The sequence below is a fragment of the Schistocerca piceifrons genome, chromosome 2 (assembly GCF_021461385.2).
Source record: "Schistocerca piceifrons isolate TAMUIC-IGC-003096 chromosome 2, iqSchPice1.1, whole genome shotgun sequence".
Taxonomy (NCBI): domain Eukaryota; kingdom Metazoa; phylum Arthropoda; class Insecta; order Orthoptera; family Acrididae; genus Schistocerca; species Schistocerca piceifrons.
Window position 1 is genome coordinate 678,498,825 of NC_060139.1, and position 18,998 is coordinate 678,517,822.

Below are 18,998 nucleotides of genomic sequence, written 5' to 3' on the forward strand. Positions count from 1 at the left end.
GCAGTTCAACCACCATTGCACCTGCCTTATTCAAGGTCATACAAAATATTCCTGAGTGGGGAGCATTAAATACAAATAGATGTTAATGGCAAATGGCAGTCCATATCACTGGACAGAGTGAAAACAGTGCACATACTGGTGGCAGATGCAGGGATCACAAACAGTAGAAAGAGACACTGTTGCCCTATAGAGACAGAAGGAAGAAGGCCCAGAGCATGGACAAAACACACCAATTTCAACAGGTCAAACATCTCCTGGAGAGAAGACTCCGGTATCAAAGCGGTCTTTTTTAGTGGGTCGGCAGATCACTCACCACTACCTGTATATCCCCAGAGCATCACTCTTCTCTGTGTGTGGGGTGGGGCTGTGTGAGAATCACCACTGTGAGAGGGTTAAGTGCACAGTACACTGTGAAGTGTTCTGCTTTGCAGAGAACAGATCTGACAGCTCAGTTACTCTTTGGTTATATAAATTTTCTTGTTTGTGTAGTTACAATGCTTTTGGAATTGCTTTGTTGAAGACTGATAAAAAAGTTACTGAAGTGTTCTAGCTGGTATGTGTCATTTGATTAAATATTATGGAACCAAGATCATTATAACACAATACTAATTACATGTAATGCAAAGCAAGCAGTACCTAACTTGTTAGTGAGATAGATGTAGACTTTCCAGTCCCACAAATTCCTCTCCATCACCAACCTCTTCTTTCCAGAGTAGCACTTGCACACTACTTTTTCAGTTATTTGCTGGATGTATCTCTATCTTCCCCTGCAGTTTATATGCTCCATAGCTCTCTCTAGTACTATGTAGGCTATTTCCTGAGGCCTTAAAACGTGTTCTACCATCTTGTACCTTCTTCTTGTCACCGTTTTCCTATGTTCCTTTCTTCACTAGATTCTGTGGAGTACCTCCACATTACTTATCTTATCAGTCCACCTTATTTTCAACATTCATCTGTAGCACAACATCTCAAATGGCTCTATTCTCTTCTGTTCCAGTTTTCCCACTATCGATGATACACTACCATACAATGCTGCATTCCAAATGCATATGTTCAGAAATTTCTTTCTCAGATGAAGGTCAATGTTTGATACCAGTAGACTTCTCTGGGCAAGGAATGCCCTCTTTGCCTGTGTTAGTCTCCTTCTTACATCCTCTGTTACTTCAGCCACTGTGTGTTATTTTGCTCCCAAGGTAGAAGAAGAATTCCTTAACTATGTCTACTTCATGACCACCAGTTTTGATGTTAAGTTGCTCACTGTTCTCATTTCTGCTGTTTCTCATTACTTTCATGATTCTCCAGTTTATTGTTCAAATGTGTGTGAAATCTTATGGGACTTAACTGCTAAGGTCATCAGTCCCTAAGGTTACACACTACTTAACCTAAATTATCCTAAGGACAAACACACACACCCATGCCCGAGGGAGGACTCGAACCTCCGCCGGGACCAGCCGCACAGTCTCCAGTTTATTCTCAGTTTATATTCAGTACTTATAGACTATTCATTCCATGCAACAGATCATGCAGTTCTTCTTTGCTTTCACTGATGATAGCAAATGTCATCAGCAAATCTTGTCATTGATACCCTATCATCCAGAATTTTAATCTCACTCTTGAACTTTTCTTTTATTTCTGTCATAGCATCTTCAGTGTATATATTGAACACTAGGAGTGAATGACTGCACTCCTGCCTTACACCTTTTTAATTTGAACACTTCATTCCTGTTCTTCCAGTATTATTGTTCCCCCTTAGTTCTTGTACATGTTACACAACACCCATCTTTTCCTATGGGTCGCTTCTATTTTTCTCACCATTTCGAACTTCTTGCACTATTTCATATTGACGAACACTTTTCTAGGTCCCCAAATCGTGTGAGCGTATCTTGATTTTTCTTCAGCCTTGCTTCCATTATCAAGCACAAAGTCAGAATTGCCTATATCAAATGGTTCAAATGGCTCTGAGCACTATGGGACTTAACTTCTGAGGTCATCAGTCGTCTAGAACTTAGAACTACTTAAACCTAACTAACCTAAGGACATCACACACATCCATGCCCGAGGCAGGATTCGAACCTGTGACCGTAGCGGTTGTGCGGTTCCCGACTGTAGCGCCTAGAACCGCTCGGCCACTTCGGCCGGCTTGCCTGTATCGTGCCTTTACCTTTCCTAAAGCTATTTCCATTCTTCCGTATTTTATTATTGTCAGCAGCTTGGATGCATGAGATGCTAACCTGATTTTGCGATAATTTTTACTCCTATCTGCCCTCGCAATCTTCGGAATTATGCAGATGATGTTTTTTTTCCCCTAAAGTCTGATGGTACGGTATGTCGCCAAACATTCTACACATCAACTAGAATACTAGTAGTCGTTTTGCTGTCATCCGCCCCCCCCCCCCCCCAAATGATTTTAGAAATTCCAATGGTGTGTTATCTACCCTTTCTACTTCATTTGATCTCAGGTCTTCCAGGGCCCTATTAAATTCTGACTAATACTGGATCACGTGTATCTTCCTTATCGACTTCAGTGTCTTCTTCTATCAACTTATGAGACAAGTCCTGTTCCCTCATAGAGGCCTTCGGTGTGCTCTTTCTGCTTAGCCGCATTTCCATCTCAGTTTAACAATGGAATTCCCATTCCACTCTTAATGTTACCACCCTTGCTTTTAATTTCACCAAAGGTTGTTTAGACTTTTCTGTATGGAGAGTCAGTCCGTCCGACCATCATTTCATTTCCCATATCTTCATATATTTCCTGCAGCCATTTCGCCTTATCTGCCCTGCTCTTTCATTCCTAAATGATTTATCTTGTTATCGAAGATTTATTTGGAGTTACTTTCCTTGTGCATATGTCTGTCTGAACATCTGTGACGGTACAGTCTTCTGTGATATTCCTCATAGCAGCATCCACATCATTAGCGAACTTCAAATGCTTCTCATCATTCCTCAGTATTTCAGTATCCAACTTCCTTCCGCGCTGATTCTGCCGTAGCCTACGATTCTCTAGAACTTCAGTGTACTCTTCATCATTACTAAATTGTGATCTGAGTCTATATCTGCTCCTGTGTACGCCTTACAATCCGTATCTGATTTCGGAATATCTGTCTGATCATGATGTAATCCAGCTGGAATCTTCACGTGTCTCCGTGTCTTTTTCCAAGTATACCTTCTTCTCTTCTGATTCTTGAACAGATTATTCGTTATTACCATCTGAAATTTCTTGCAGAACTCTGTTAGTCTTTTTCCTCTATAATTTTTACTGCCTAGAACAGGGTCTCCAAAATGCTGCCTGTGGGTCACATCCGACAGAGGAAATGATTTAATCTGGCTCGCGCTTGCGTGAAAGCTTTTTAAAGTAGCGCGCAATTCTTCCCGCTCGTTTAATCCTAAAAGAGACATCTAGCAGCACTGCCTTCACTTGTTCATAAGTAATAGAAATGCCACCAAGAAAACTGTGCTTGCAACTGACGGCGACTTCCTGGCTGTTTTTGTTGAGTAGTTAAATCAGGTTTCCTTTCTTTTGAATACGTGTCCAGTATGTCTACCGTCAATTTCATTCGATGTTATGGACTCGACTCCATTTCATGTCTTTCCTAGAAGAGGTAGCATATTATTCGGGTGATCTCATGTACCACATGGTAACGACGTGGTTAAATTTTGACGTAATTTCGTCAAGCTTCTTTATCTTGAGAACAGAGACTGAAATATTTCTGAAAGAGAAAAACAACCATTTAGAAGATACAATGAAGGCTTTCAAGGCACGTTGTCATAGCTGCTGGCGAGTCTTCCGTGTTGTGTTACAGTGGTCCAAGAAACTTTTCGGCTCTTCACGTTCTATCCAGAGCTGTGCTGCACATTTTCGGAGGTGCTCCTGCGACTGACGAGGCAGGCGTCGGACAGCGACTTAAATACTGTGTAAAATGAGTGTGGGGTAGTTTATAAGTGGTCAGCAAAGATAATTATTGTCAGAGATAAAATTTAACTATCAATTTTGCAGAGCCACTGTCCATAATTATATCACTTTGTTTAATGGCTCCTTCTTTTCCTTTAAAATTATCCCCATGCTTGTATATTTCCCTGGCTTTTCTATATGGCCGTGGATAATAACAGTTTGTCGTTGTGGATAACACTTTAGTTTTGGAAAACTTCACTTGATGATTTCCTGATTGAAGAGCATGTTCCGCCATAACTGATTTTTCTGTTTTCCCTAGTCGGCAAAGACTTGCGTTCTTTCATTCTCGTATTCACGCTTTCGTGGTAGATCCAATGTAGATTTTTCCACAAGTACACAGGACCTCATGTGCCCCATATGCCGACAGGGGAAGGAGTTCATTCTTCAGGGATCGGAGTGCTTGAAATATTTTCTTAGTTGGTTTTAAAAGCCGGTCTGATATCATGTTTCTCTGAAACCTTCCCGATCTGATGAGTTACTTTTTTGGTAAATGGGGGAGAAACCGTGTTCTTCCATTGCGTTTTATGGTTATCATTAGGCCTACTCTTATTTCGTCACAAACCCTTTTTCTTTCTTTCTCTGAATAGCCATTTTTGTTGAAAGCCTGCTCATGCTTTTTAATTCTTGCACTTAGGAACACCTGGACGCCGAATTACATTTTGATTTTGACTTGCTAAGAAACACGTGAGGGTTGTTGTATTCATTCTGCAAACATTCTATAAAGCATATGTTGCCAATGTGATGTTCAATATTAAGGTCAGGCAATTTCAGTGGAGCTTCAACAGGCCGGGCTTGGAGATGTACCTGTAAGGCGTGAAATTAGTCGCCAAACATAAGTACTGCAACTGGTGACAGATTCGTTAACAAACGATTTATGGATGTACCCTCATATGGCGAGGGATGGTAACACGTAATGCACCCAAGAACATTGTCGAATATGACCGTTTTGGTGTTCCAAGTGCTACAATGTAGCGAGACATAATACTGCGTGGGCTCAATCTCCCAGCTCTCTCGGCTTCCAAAACATTAAACTGAAGAGCCAAAGAAACTGGTACACTTGCTCAATATCGTGTAGGGCCCCCGTGAACACGCAGAAGTGCCGCAACACGACGTGGCATGGACTCGACTAAAGTCTGAAGTACTGCTAAAGGAAATTGACACCATGAATCCTGCAGGGCTGCCTGTAAATCTGCAGATATGATCAGTAATGTTCATGTGTGCGGATTTGGTGGCTATCGGAAGTGTTTAAACTCATCGAGCGTTCCTGGAGCCACTCTGTAGCAATTCTGGACGTGTGGGGTGTCGCTTTGTCCTGCTAGAATTTTCCAAGTCCGTCGGAATGCACAATGGAAATGGATGGATGCAGGTGATCAGACAGGATGCTTAGGTATGTGTCATCAGGAGAGTCGTACCTAGGCGTATCAGGGGACCAGTATCACATCAGCTGCACACGCCCCACACCATTACAGAGCCTCCACCAGTTAGAATAGTCCCCTCCTGATATACAGGATCCATGTTTTCATAAGGTTGCCTCCATACCCGTGCACGCCCATCCGCTCGATACAATTTGAAAAGAGGCTCGTCCGACCAGGCAACATGTTTCCAGTCATCAACAGTCCAGTGTCGGTGTTGACGGGCGCAGGAGAGGCGTAAGGCTTTGTGTCGTGCAGTCATCAAGGGTACTCGAGTGGGCCTTCGGCACCGAAAGCCCATATTGATGACGTTTCGTTGAATGGTTCGCACGCTGATATTTGTTGATGGCCCAGATTTCAGTAAATCTGCAGCAATTTGCGGAAGGATTGCACTTCTGTCACGTCGAACGCTTATCTTCAGTCGTCGTTGGTACTGCTCTTGCATTATCTTTTTCCTGCCGCACTGATGTCGGAGATATGATGTTTTACCGGATTCCTGATACGGTGCATTTGTGAAATTGTCGTACGGGAAAATCCCCCACTTCATCGCTACTTCGGAGATGCTGTGTCCCAGTGTCCCGTCGCAGGTGCGCTGACTATAACACCACGTTCAAACTCACTTAAATCTTGATAACCTGTCATTTTAGCAGCAGTAACCGATCTAACATTTGCGCCAGACACTTTTTGTCTTATACAGGCGTTGCCGACCGCAGCTCCGTATTCTGCCTGTTTACGTACTGTACCTCTATATTTGAATACGCATGCCTGTACCAGTTTCTTAGCCGCTTCAGTGTAAAAATACAGCATATCCCTCGGTTCGTCTGCCCCCCCCTCCCCCCCGCCCTACGAATTGTCGCACGGGCGCTCTTGCGTGGTCGTTGTGGCCTGCAAATCATCTTTGAACCTGGCACACCCATCGCCTTTCATCAGCAAAGATCAGTCCACAGTTCGGCCCACTTGGCACAGTCAGATACAACGAAAGCCCAAAATATTTGGGAGTCACTCTGGACAGAATTTTAACATACAAAAAACACCTTTCCAGCTTGGCCAAGAAGATACAAACACGAGTGAACCTTGTGAGAAAGCTGGCAGGCAGTACATGGGGAGCAACCACATCAGTTCTCCGAGGAGCATCCCTTGCACTGGTATACTCTGCAGCAGAATACTGTGCACTGGTTTGGCTCTGAAGCACCCACGTAGCGAAAGTAGATGTCCAACTGAACTCATTTATGAGAGTAATTAGTGGTACAGTCCGGTCTACACCTACTTGCTGGCTACCAGTGCTTTCAAACATCTGTCCACCAGACCTCCGTCGAAAGGCTGCTCTTTACAACCTCTGTCAGCAAGTTTCTGAAAACAACTCGATCCCTCTTCAAGACGATTTGCTATCACTGCCCAGGAAACTCCTCAAATCTAGAAGACCAGCATATGAAATGGGAGTCCAAATGCTATCCACAGGGTTCGACCGGACGCAGAGTGGAAACGTGAGTGGCAAGCTACAAGAACCCGAAACCACGAACTCGTAGACAATCCAACAGTTCCAGTTCCAGGCTTCCACCAACCAAGGGAGGTGTGGGTGCAGTTAAACAGATATCAGACCGAAGAGGGTAGGTGCAAATACAACATGCACAAGTGGGGCTTTTCAAGTGACATTGTGTATGACTGTGGTGACACCCAAACAATGAGCCACATTGTGAATGACTGTCCAATCAGACGCTTCCCTGGTGGCATTGAGAAGCTCCATTAAGCATCCCACGAGGCACTCCGCTGGATCGAGACCATCAACATCCGAGTGTAGTCTGAGCCGTTTTAAAACTTGTGTACTATATATAATTTCACATGTTCATTTTTATATATATTTCTATGTTTTGCTAAATGTGTATTACTGTAGTTGATACATACGATAATAATAATAATAATAATAATAACCCACCGGCCACTGTTATTGTGACGCTGCAGTCCCTTCCATGTGCGTCTTCTGAGCGTGCAGTCGACCCCGATTTCAGTTTTGTGGATGAAAATGCGCGACCGCATCGAACAGCGGCGGTGGAGGAGCTCTTGGAACGAGGGGATACTCGGCGAATGGACTGGCGTGCCCGTTCCATCGACTTAAGATCGTATGCGACGCGTTGGGGAGAGTATTGCAGCACGTCAACACGCACCATCGATCATTCAACCGTTGTCGACCGCTCTGGTGGAGGAATGGAGCGCCCCACCACAAGAACTCCTCACCATTCTCGTGGCCACCACGGGAGCACGTTGCAGAACACGCACTGCCGTCTGTGGTGATCACGCACCCTATTACGAACCGTGTGCCGCCTTTTGTAATGTCAGAAGGACCATCATGTACACTATGTGATCAAAAGTACCGACACCCCCAAAAACATACACTACTGGCCATTACACCAAGAAGAAATGCAGATGATAAACGGGTATTCATTGGACAAATACATTATACTAGAACTGACAAGTGATTACATTTTCACGCAGTTTAGGAGCATAGATCTTGAGAAACCAGTACCCAGAACAACCACCTCTGGCCGTAATAACGGCCTTGATACGCCTGGGCATTGAGCCAAACAGAGCTTGGATGGCGTGCACAGGTGTAGCTGCCCATGCAGCCATGCAGTCCATCAAGAGTAGTGACTGGCGTATTGTGACGAGCCAATTGCTCGGCCACCATTGACCAGACGTTTTCAATTGGTGAGAGATCTGGAGAATGTGCTGGCCAGGGCAGCAGTCGAACATTTTTTTGTATCCAGAAAGGCCCGTACAGGACCTGCAACATGCGGTCGTGCATTATCCTGCTGAAATGTGGGGTTTCGCAGGGATCGAATGAAGGGTAGAGCCACGGGTCGTAACACATCTGAAATGTAACGTCCACTGTTCAAAGTGCCGTCAATGCGAACAAGAGGTGACCGAGACGTGTAACCAACGGCACCCCATACCATCACGCCGGGTGATACGCCAGTATGGCGATGACGAATACACGCTTCCAATGTGCGTTCACCGCGATGTCGCCAAACACGGATGCGACCATCATGATGCTGTAAACAGAACCTGGATTCAGCGGAAAAAATGACGTTTTCCCATTCGTGCACCCAGGTTCGTCGTTGAGTACAACATCGCAGGCGCTCCTGTCTGTGATGCAGCGTCAAGGGTAACCGCAGCCATGGTCTCCGAGCTGATAGCCCATGCTGCTGCAAACGTCGTCGTACTGTTCGTGCAGATGGTTGTTGTCTTGCAAACATCCCCATCTGTTGACTCAGGGATCGAGACGTAGCTGCACGATCCGTTACAGCCATGCGGATAAGATGCCTGTCATCTCGACTGCTAGTGATACGAGGCCGTTGGGATCCAGCACGGTGTTCCGTATTACCCTCCTGAACGCACCGATTCCATATTCTGTTAACAGTCATTGGATCTCGACCAACGCGAGCAGCAATATCGCGATACGATAAACAGCAATAGCGATAGGCTGCAGTCCAACGTTTATCAAAGTCGGAAACGTGATCGTATGCATTTCTCCTCTTTATACGAGGCGTCGCAACAACGTTTCACCAGGCAACTCTGGTCAACTGCTGTTTGTGTATGAGAAATCGGTTGGAAACTTTCCTCGTGTCAGCACGTTGTAGGTGTCACCAGCGGCCTTGTGTGAATGCTCTCAAAAGTTAATCATTTGCATATCACAGTATCTTCTTCGTGTCGGTTAAATTTCGCTTCTGTAGCACGTCATCTTCGTGATGTAGCAATTTTAATGGTCAGTAGTGTATGTTTTTCATGTTAGATGCATTATGATGCCACCTACTTCCAGGTACTCCATATCAGCGACCTCAGTTGTTATTAGACATCGTGAGAGAGCAGAATGGGGCGCCCCGCGGAACTCTCAGACTTCGATCGTGGTGAGATGATTTGGTTCACTTGTGTCATACGCGAGATTTCCACACTCCTAAACATCCTTAGGTCCACTGTTTCCGATGTGACAGTGAAGTGGAACCGTGAAGGGACACCCACAGCACAAAAGCGTACAGGTCGACCTCGTCTGTTGACTGGCAGAGACGCCTCGCTTGGTGTAAGGAGCGTAAACATTGGACGATTGAACAGTGGAAAAATGTCGTGTGGAGTGACGAATCACGGTACACAATGTGGCGATCCGATGGCAGGGTGTGAGTGTGGCGAATGCCCGGTGAACGTCATCTGGCAGCTTGTGTAGTGCCAACAGTAAAATTCGGAGGCGGTGGTGTTATGGTGTGGTCGTGTTTTTCATGGAGGGGGCTTGCACCCCTTACTGTTTTGCATGGCACTATCACAGCATAAGTCTATATTGGTGTTTTAAACACCTTCTTGCTTTCCACTGTTGAAGAGCAATTCGGGGATGGCGATTGCATCTTTCAACACGATCGAGCACCTGTTCATAATGCACGGCTTGTGGCGAAGTGGTTACACGACCATAACATCCCTGTAATGGACTGGCCTGCACAGAGTCCTGACTTGAATCCTATAGAACACCTTTGGGATGTTTTGGAACGCCGACTTCGTGCCAGGCCTCACCGACCGAACTCGATACCTCTCCTCAGTGTAGCACTCCGTGAAGAATGGTCTGCTATTCCCCAAGAAACCTTCCAGCACCTGGTTGAACGTATGCTTGCGAGAATGGAAGTTTTCATCAAGGCTAAGGGTGGGCCAACACCATATTGAATTCCAGCATTACCGAAGGAGGGCGCCAAGAACCGGTGTCCGGATACTTTTGATCACAAAGTGTATCATGGAGACTTCAGTGTAATTATTGTCTTTGAATAAAAGTGTCGTTTTCTTTCGCCTTATTGTGCATTTGTTTTAGTTACTTTATGTATTATACTGTAGCAGTTCTTCGTATGTATGATCCCAGTTTCATAGAGCTACGTTGCTTAGCAAGGACACACCATGCGAAAGGTACTTTCGTTATTAAGATTTGTACACAAGCAGATTGTGGAGATTTGTGAACGTACCATCGACGCATGTAGTAGTTCCTTTTTTCCACCTTTCGTTGTCATTTTAATTCTTTCATGTTTTTAGGGTTCCGTAGATCAATCGTAAAAAACGGAATCCCTATAGGGTCACTTCGTTGTCCGTCTGTCTGTCTGACTGTTCAAAATCCCTTTTTCTCAGGAACTGGTAAACGTATCAAGTTGAAATTTATGTCACATATTACGGTCTACAGTCCCTTGACGATGTAAAATAATGAGCATCTAAGTAAATGCAATCAAAAGATGGGGGCCATGTATGTCACATATTTGATACTCGTAAACTCATTCATTAAAACCTACATCCTTCTTCCCCTTCAGGTAGTCATGAAATTTGGCAAGAAGAAAGGTTTAACACTACAAGTAAAGGAAAGAAATCAGAAAATCGTTAATTTAGAACTATGTCAGACAAAAAAAATATTTCTTTTATCATCTGATATCCGACTTCAAACTTAAAACATACTCGAAGGTCTTGCAATCAGTGGTGCCGATATCTTGATGGTATCAATGTCGATAACAGGCAAAAATCATCGAGATCCTCGATTCCCGGAATGGGTGGAAGGTCTATATACACTGCTGGAAATTGAAATAAGAACACCGTGAATTCATTGTCCCAGGAAGGGGAAACTTTATTGACACATTCCTGGGGTCAGATACATCACATGATCACACTGACAGAACCACAGGCACATAGACGCAGGCAACAGAGCATGCACAATGTCGGCACTAGTACAGTGTATATCCACCTTTCGCAGCAATGCAGGCTGCTATTCTCCCATGGAGACGATCGTAGAGATGCTGGATGTAGTCCTGTGGAACGGCTTGCCATGCCATTTCCACCTGGCGCCTCAGTTGGACCAGCGTTCGTGCTGGACGTGCAGACCGCGTGAGACGACGCTTCATCCAGTCCCAAACATGCTCAATGGGGGACAGATCCGGAGATCTTGCTGGCCAGGGTAGTTGACTTACACCTTCTAGAGCACGTTGGGTGGCACGGGATACATGCGGACGTGCATTGTCCTGTTGGAACAGCAAGTTCCCTTGCCGGTCTAGGAATGGTAGAACGATGGGTTCGATGACGGTTTGGACGTACCGTGCACTATTCAGTGTCCCCTCGACGATCACCAGTGGTGTACGGCCAGTGTAGGAGATCGCTCCCCACACCATGATGCCGGGTGTTGGCCCTGTGTGCCTCGGTCGTATGCAGTCCTAATTGTGGCGCTCACCTGCACGGCGCCAAACACGCATACGACCATCATTGGCACCAAGGCAGAAGCGACTCTCATCGCTGAAGACGACACGTCTCCATTCGTCCCTCCATTCACGCCTGTCGCGACACCACTGGAGGCGGGCTGCACGATGTTGGGGCGTGAGCGGAAGACGGCCTAACGGTGTGCGGGACCGTAGCCCAGCTTCATGGAGACGGTTGCGAATGGTCCTCGCCGATACCCCAGGAGCAACAGTGTCCCTAATTTGCTGGGAAGTGGCGGTGCGGTCCCCTACGGCACTGCGTAGGATCCTACGGTCTTGGCGTGCATCCGTGCGTCGCTGCGGTCCGGTCCCAGGTCGACGGGCACGTGCACCTTCCGCCGACCACTGGCGACAACATCGATGTACTGTGGAGACCTCACGCCCCACGTGTTGAGCAATTCGGCGGTACGTCCACCCGGCCTCCCGCATGCCCACTATACGCCCTCGCTCAAAGTCCGTCAACTGCACATACGGTTCACGTCCACGCTGTCGCGGCATGCTACCAGTGTTAAAGACTGCGATGGAGCTCCGTATGCCACGGCAAACTGGCTGACACTGACGGCGGCGGTGCACAAATGCTGCGCAGCTAGCGCCATTCGACGGCCAACACCGCGGTTCCTGGTGTGTCCGCTGTGCCGTGCGTGTGATCATTGCTTGTACAGCCCTCTCGCAGTGTCCGGAGCAAGTATAGTGGGTCTGACACACCGGTGTCAATGTGTTCTTTTTTCCATTTCCAGGAGTGTATATTAGACTGGTGCTTAAGTTCGTAGCGTTTTCTGTAAGTTTAGTGACAGAGACTTTACTCATCAATAATACATACTCCTTCACTAGTTACAACAGCCTGCCGACGCTGGAGTAACTTTCCGATGCCGCAACTGTAGAAATCACGTTGTTTTGATGCCCAGAACTCGTGGAGCCATGTTCGGAGCGCATTGTCAACCGGAATGGAAGTTCCTTGAGAATTGTTGGATAGAGAGCAGAAAAGCTAAAACCTGAGGGCGCAAGATAAGATCAATAAGGTGGGTTTGAAATGACTTCCTAGCCCAGCTCCTGTATAGTGTCTTTCGTCAGTCTAACAGGATGCATTATGATGAAGTAGCATCACTTCACGCAGTATTCCTGGTCGTTGATGTTCGACCGCGTCTCCAAGACGTCTCAGCAGTGATGGTTACACGAAACTATTCGTAGTGTACCTCACCGTCTCTGTTCCTGGAGATGGGGGAGTTATTGCTTTGTTTGGGCCCAAACATTCCTTTCTTTTCCTTATGTTAGCATGAAGACACCATTTCTCGTCAACAGTAACGATACAGGATAGGAACGGTCGGTGTTGTTCACGAGGCAGTTGATGACGAGCAAGCAGACTACAAATATTGCCAACCGCTGATTTTGTGATTTTGGCTTAGAGCATGCGGTACCCACACACCTGATTTTTAGAACCTTCCCCATTGCACGTAGATGTCGCACGACGGTGGAATCATCAAAAAGTTCATCACATATGCCAGTTCTCTAGTACACTGACGTGCATCATTGTGCATTAATTAGTTTAAACGACTTTCACCGAATCCCGAAGGTATTCCTGAACGTGGAAAACTCTCCTGAAAACGAGGAAACCATTTTCTTGCCGTCCTCTGTCCAGTGGCATTATTCCCACAAACAGCGCAAATGTTTCTGGTTGCTTCAGCGGCTGGCGCCCCTCTATTGAACTCAAAAACAAATTGTAAATGTTCCGATTTCTCCAATTGGCAGTCCATTTTTATGTCTACACTTCCAGATATTTCTCCAAATGGCAAAACGACGATATGTAAACTCAAATAGCAACAGTTAACTATAAATAAAAAATGAGAACCGATAAAAATAAACCCATAGTGACTAGAATACTAACATACAAAACAAAACATTACGAACTTACGCAACAACCTAATACATGATTAAGTTTGTACGAAACACTTAGTGCGCGAGTTCTACTTGTGGGATCCTGCATACTCGTCTAATATAGGGCGCCAAGGAAGTTGTTTTCTCGGATAGCTAAAAAATGGCTCTGAGCACTATGGGACTTAACATCTTAGGTTATCAGTCCCCTAGAACTTAGAACTACTTAAACCTAACTAACCTAAGGACATCACTCACATCCATGCCCGAGGCAGGATTCGAACCTGCGACCGTAGCAGTCCCGCGGATCCGGACTGCAGCTCCTAGAACCGCACGGCCACCGCGGCCGGCTCGGATAGCTAAGCAACAATCTCGCAAATCTTATTACTGGAGTTTATTACAGTAAACTGAATTGACAATACTTAACTTCGCCTTTTCACGAACAGGTGTCGCAAGCAATTGGCGGCATGCAAATAATCAGTGTCCTTCGATATACCGAGTGATCAAACAGTCAGTATAAATTTGAAAACTTAATAAACCACGGAATAATGTAGATAGAGAGGTAAAAATTGACACATGCTTGGAATGACATAGGGTTTTATTAGAACAAAAAAAATGTATTGCTAGACGCGTGAAAGATCTCTTGCGCGCGTCGTTTGGTGATGACTGTGTGCTCAGCCGTCACTTTCGTCATGTTTGGCATCCCAGGTCCCCAGACCTCAGTCCGTGCGATTATTGGCTTTGGGGTTACCTGAAGTCGCAAGTGTATCGTGATCGACCGACATCTCTAGGGATGCTGAAAGACAACATCCGACGCCAATACTTCACCATAACTCCGGACATGCTTTACAGTGCTGTTCACAACATTATTCCTCGACTACAGCTATTGTTGAGGAATGATGGTGGACATATTGAGCATTTCCTGTAAAGAACATCATCTTCGCTTTGTCTTACTTTGTTATGCTAATTATTTCTATTTTGATCAGATGAAGCGCCACCTGTCGGACACTGTTTGAACGTTTGTATTTTTTTTTGTTCTAATAAAACCCCATGTCATTCCAACGATGGGTGTCAATTTGTACCTCTCTGTCTACATTATTACGTGATTTATTCGGTTTTCAAATTTATACTGACTTTTTGATCACCCAGTATAAAATTTCCATGCAAGCACATCACACAAGTTCATAAGTCACTGCTATAGAGTTTGTATCACAGCTCGTCTTGTAGTGCGGCTTTTCTAGTGCGGGCGAGGCTGGCTGGAGTGGCGCTTATATTCTCTTCGTATAGGTGCCGCTCCTGTCGTGGTGTCATCCGAGTCAGTGTTCTGCAGGCTGACGTCGTCTCACAGCCTTCTCTGGTGTATCGTTCAGGCCGACATGCCGACGCTTGATATTACACCGGAACACTACTCGTAACTGTTGATTCATTTGGCCCCCCGTCCTCGGTGATCACTGGGACAACTGGTTGCCCCAGCCTAGACACAGTCCTGGGATTCGGGCAGCGGTTTCAGCGAGTTGTTGGCTGTTTCACTTGGGGGCGCCGTGGCGGCGGTCAGCGTGACACACGGCTACTCGCGGCGTAAGCTACAGTGAAAGTGTGGGTGTGAGGCCGCAGGCGGCGTGTTTGCTCCGTGTGTTGGCTGCTCGCCACGACGCGACGGCCAAGTTCACGGCTGCTGCCTGCTGGCGGGCAACACTTTCACTGGCCGGAGATACGCTGCCTGCCGCCCTTGCCATAGCCAGCCGGCCACGAGGCAGCAGTTAGCGGAGTACAGTTGGACGCAGTGTTTCCCTGACGTACACAGAGCCTTAATTCAGTCCCGCACTGCCGCTTAGCGCACAAGACACGTTCGTACATGATATCTGAGCAGCTAGGCCATCGGATTGAAGACTTCCTGGCAGACAGGCATTTTTTGTTAGTCTTATGACTGCTTTGTGGCAACGGCCTTGCCGCAGTGGATACACCGGTTCCCGTCAGATCACCGAAGTTAAGCGCTGTCGGGCGTGGCCGGCGTTTGGATGGGTGACCATCTGGGCCGCCATGCACTGTTGCCATTTTTCGAGGTGCACTCAGCCTCGTGATGCCAATTGAGGAGCTACTCGACCGAATAGTAGCGGCTCCGGTCAAAGAAAACCATCATAACGACCGGGAGAGCGGTGTGCTGACCACATGCCCCTCCTATCCGCATCCTCATCTGAGGATGGTACGGCGGTCGGATGGTCCCGATGGGCCACTTGTGGCCCGAAGACGGAGTGCTTTTTTATGATTGCTTTGATGCGGCCTCCCACGACTTCCTCTGCTGCGCCAACATCTTCATATCAGAGTAGCACTTGCACCTTCTGTCCTCAATTCTTTGACGGGTGTGGTCCAGTCTCTGTCTTGTGCTACAATGTTTACTCTTTACAGCTTCTTCTAACAAAATGGAAGTAATTGACTGCTGTCATAACACATGTCCTATCATCCTGTCCCTTCTTCCTTTCAGTATTCTCCATATGTTCCTTTCTTCGCCGACCCTGAGGAGGACCTCCTCATTCTCTACCTTGTTAGTCGACCTAATTTTCAACACCATTCTAATAGCACCACAGGCCGGCCGGAGTGCCCGAGCGGTTCTAGGCGCTTGAGTCTGGAACCGCGCGACCGCTACGGGCGCAGGTTCGAATCCTGCCTCGGGCATGGATGTATGTGATGTCCTTAGGTTAGTTAGGTTTAAGTAGTTCTAAGTTCTAGGGGACTGATGACCTCAGATGTTAAGTCCCATAGTGCTCAGAGCCATTTTTTAATAGCACCACATCTCAAACGCTTCAGTTCTCTTCCTTTTTGCCCATAACTGTCTTCCCTACAACGCTGTGCTCCAAACACACACTCTCAAAAATTTCTTTCTCCAACTAAAACCGATTATTGATAGTAGTGGACTTCTTTCGGCGAGGAATGCTGTCTTTGCCTGTTTTAGTGTGCTTTTTATGTCCGCTCTCCTTCATCCATCATGTTTTACTTTGATTCCAAGATAACCGATTCTCCACTTGGACCGTGTCGTGGACACCAATTTTGATGTTAAGTTTACCGCTAATCTCATTTTTGATACTCCTCGTTACCTTCTTCAATTTGACATCCAAATCCGTATTCTGTACTCATTACGCTGTTCATCCCATTCAACGGGCCCTGTAATTCTTTTTCACTTACAGTGAGGGTAGCAACGTCATCAGCGAGTATTACGTTGATATTCTTTCAGCCTGAATTTTCTTTCATTACCGTCATCGCTTCTTCGAACTGTAGCCCAGTGGCCAGCGAAATGGCTGCCAAGTGGAGAACCCATGTTTGACTCCTCGCATCCCCAGAGATGTTCACTTGGTAGAGAACTGGAACAGGGTCTTCTTGTTGTGTACGACTTTGTACACCACGGTAAGGAGAGGTGGGCTACAGAGTGGTACAGCGCCTGTCGTCCCAAGGAAACTGGGCAGGAGCAGAAATGATTAGCGAACACGCAAATACAATAAACAAAAGTTTTAGTGAACTTGTAGTTTTGTTCAAGTATTGCAAAGAAACTTTACAGAAGAACAAAATGGTTCAAATGGCCGTGAGCACTATGGGACTTATGATCTGAGGTCTTCAGTCCCCTAGAACTTAGAACTACTTAAACCTAACTAACCTAAATACGTCACACACATCCATGCCCGAGGCAGAATTCGAACCTGCGACCGTAGCGGTCGCGCGGTTCCAGACTGAAGCGCCTAGAACCGCTCGGCCACACCGGCCGGCTACAGAAGGACAAACAGCAATAAAGTCCAGTCGTGTCAAAAGAGCGTGAGGGTCCCACGAGTAACTGTCAAGAGTGACTAAGATTGTCAAAGATTGCCACTGAGAGGCCACCACCTATCCTATACCGCAGCGGCAGAGGGCAAGCGTAGACAGAACTGCTGAAGGCGTGGGTCAGCAGGCGCACATCATTGGATCCGTCGGTTCCCGCTCGACCTCTGTCTGCCTCTGTCGGAAACGTGCACTTTCGTTGCCAATTTCGGGACGCCAGTGAAGGTGGAATCGATCTATGGTATCACACTACTCAGCCTTGTGATGCCAACTGAACGACACGACCGAGTATTACCGGCTCCAGGACGCTAACCCAACAATGGCCAGGTGAGCTGTGTGCTGACCATATGCCTCTCCATATTTCATTCAAGTGACACCTTCGGCTGATGGGTGACATGGCAGTCGGTTGGTTCCGACTAACCAGCCTGTGACCAGACTGGCAGAGCTTTCATTTTTTACTCCCCTCCTTCCGAACAGTAGGGGCTGAACACTGTATCACTGTCGAACATCCTTTTCAATTCGAGCACTCTGTTCTTGATCTTCCATTCTTATTGTCCCGTCTTGGTTTTTGAGTACATTATGCTTGCTATCTTTGGGACTGTGTGGATTGTGGATGATTTTTTTTCGAAAGTTTGATGCTATGTCTCCAGTCTCATAGGTAAGAGATACTACGAGAGTAATCCCAAAAGTAAGGTCTCCTATTTTTTATAAGTACATAGGCCTGTTTATTTCTACAATGGTTAACATTAGCTTACAACTCGAACATTTAGCAATTTTACGACATAATCACCATTTCTGTCGATGCATTTTTGTAGACGCTGTGACAGTTTTTGTATGCCCATGCCATACCAACTTGCCGCTATGTTGTTCAGAAAATTATGAACCTCTTCTTTCACCTCGTCGTCGGAGCTGACTCGCTTTCTGGCCAAATGTTCTTTTAACCTAGAGAACAGTTGATAGTCACTGGGCGCCAAGTCAGGACTACAGGGTGGGTGGGTGATCATGTTCCACTGAAACTGTTGCAGGAGAGCAACTGTTTGCCGAGCGATGTGTGGGCGAGCGTTGGCATGGAGAATGTGTACGCCCTTGCTCAACATTCCTCTTCTCCGGTTCTGAATTGCCCGATTGAGTTTTTTCTGGGTCTCACAGTACCTGTCAGCGTTAATTGTGGTCCCAGCGATTCAGCTCCGACGACGAGGTGAAAGAAGAGGTTCATAACTTTCTGAACAGCATGGCGGCGAGCTGGTATGGCATGGGCATACAAAAACTGCCACAGTGTCTACAAAAATATATCGACAGAAATGGTGATTATGTCGAAAAATAGCTAATGTTCAAGCTGTAAACCGATGTAAACCATTGTAGAAATAAAAAATTTTGTACTGGGATAGGTTTTTGTTAGAGGCTGTAGTTTACGTGTTTTTCAAGAAAAATGCACAAAAGTGACCTACAAATGCATTCCCACTCCCACACTCAGCCCCCTCTGACCTGGATTTGTAGTATGTAATTCATGATAATCCCTGCTACCAATGTAAAAAAATTTGCGAGTGCAGGAATTATTCCCAACTTTCGACGTATTTGGCCTCCATTGACTGGTCTTATTACGCCACGGGCTTCGTTGAGCACTTACCACTCGTAAAACTGACGTTGGTGTAAATTTTATTTAACAATTTTGTGAATTTTAGCATTGCAAAATAAACAATTACATCGTTG

The 18,998-nt window shown here is 46.2% G+C and overlaps 1 protein-coding gene and 1 pseudogene across 1 annotated transcript in view; one reads left to right on the plus strand and one right to left on the minus strand.

Moving 5' to 3' along the window:
• The window catches only part of LOC124776493 (SH2 domain-containing protein 4B-like), a 608,338-nt gene that overhangs the window by 14,937 nt on the left and 574,403 nt on the right, over positions 1–18,998 (minus strand). The window lies entirely within an intron of this gene.
• Positions 15,421–15,538, plus strand: LOC124778937 (annotated as a pseudogene).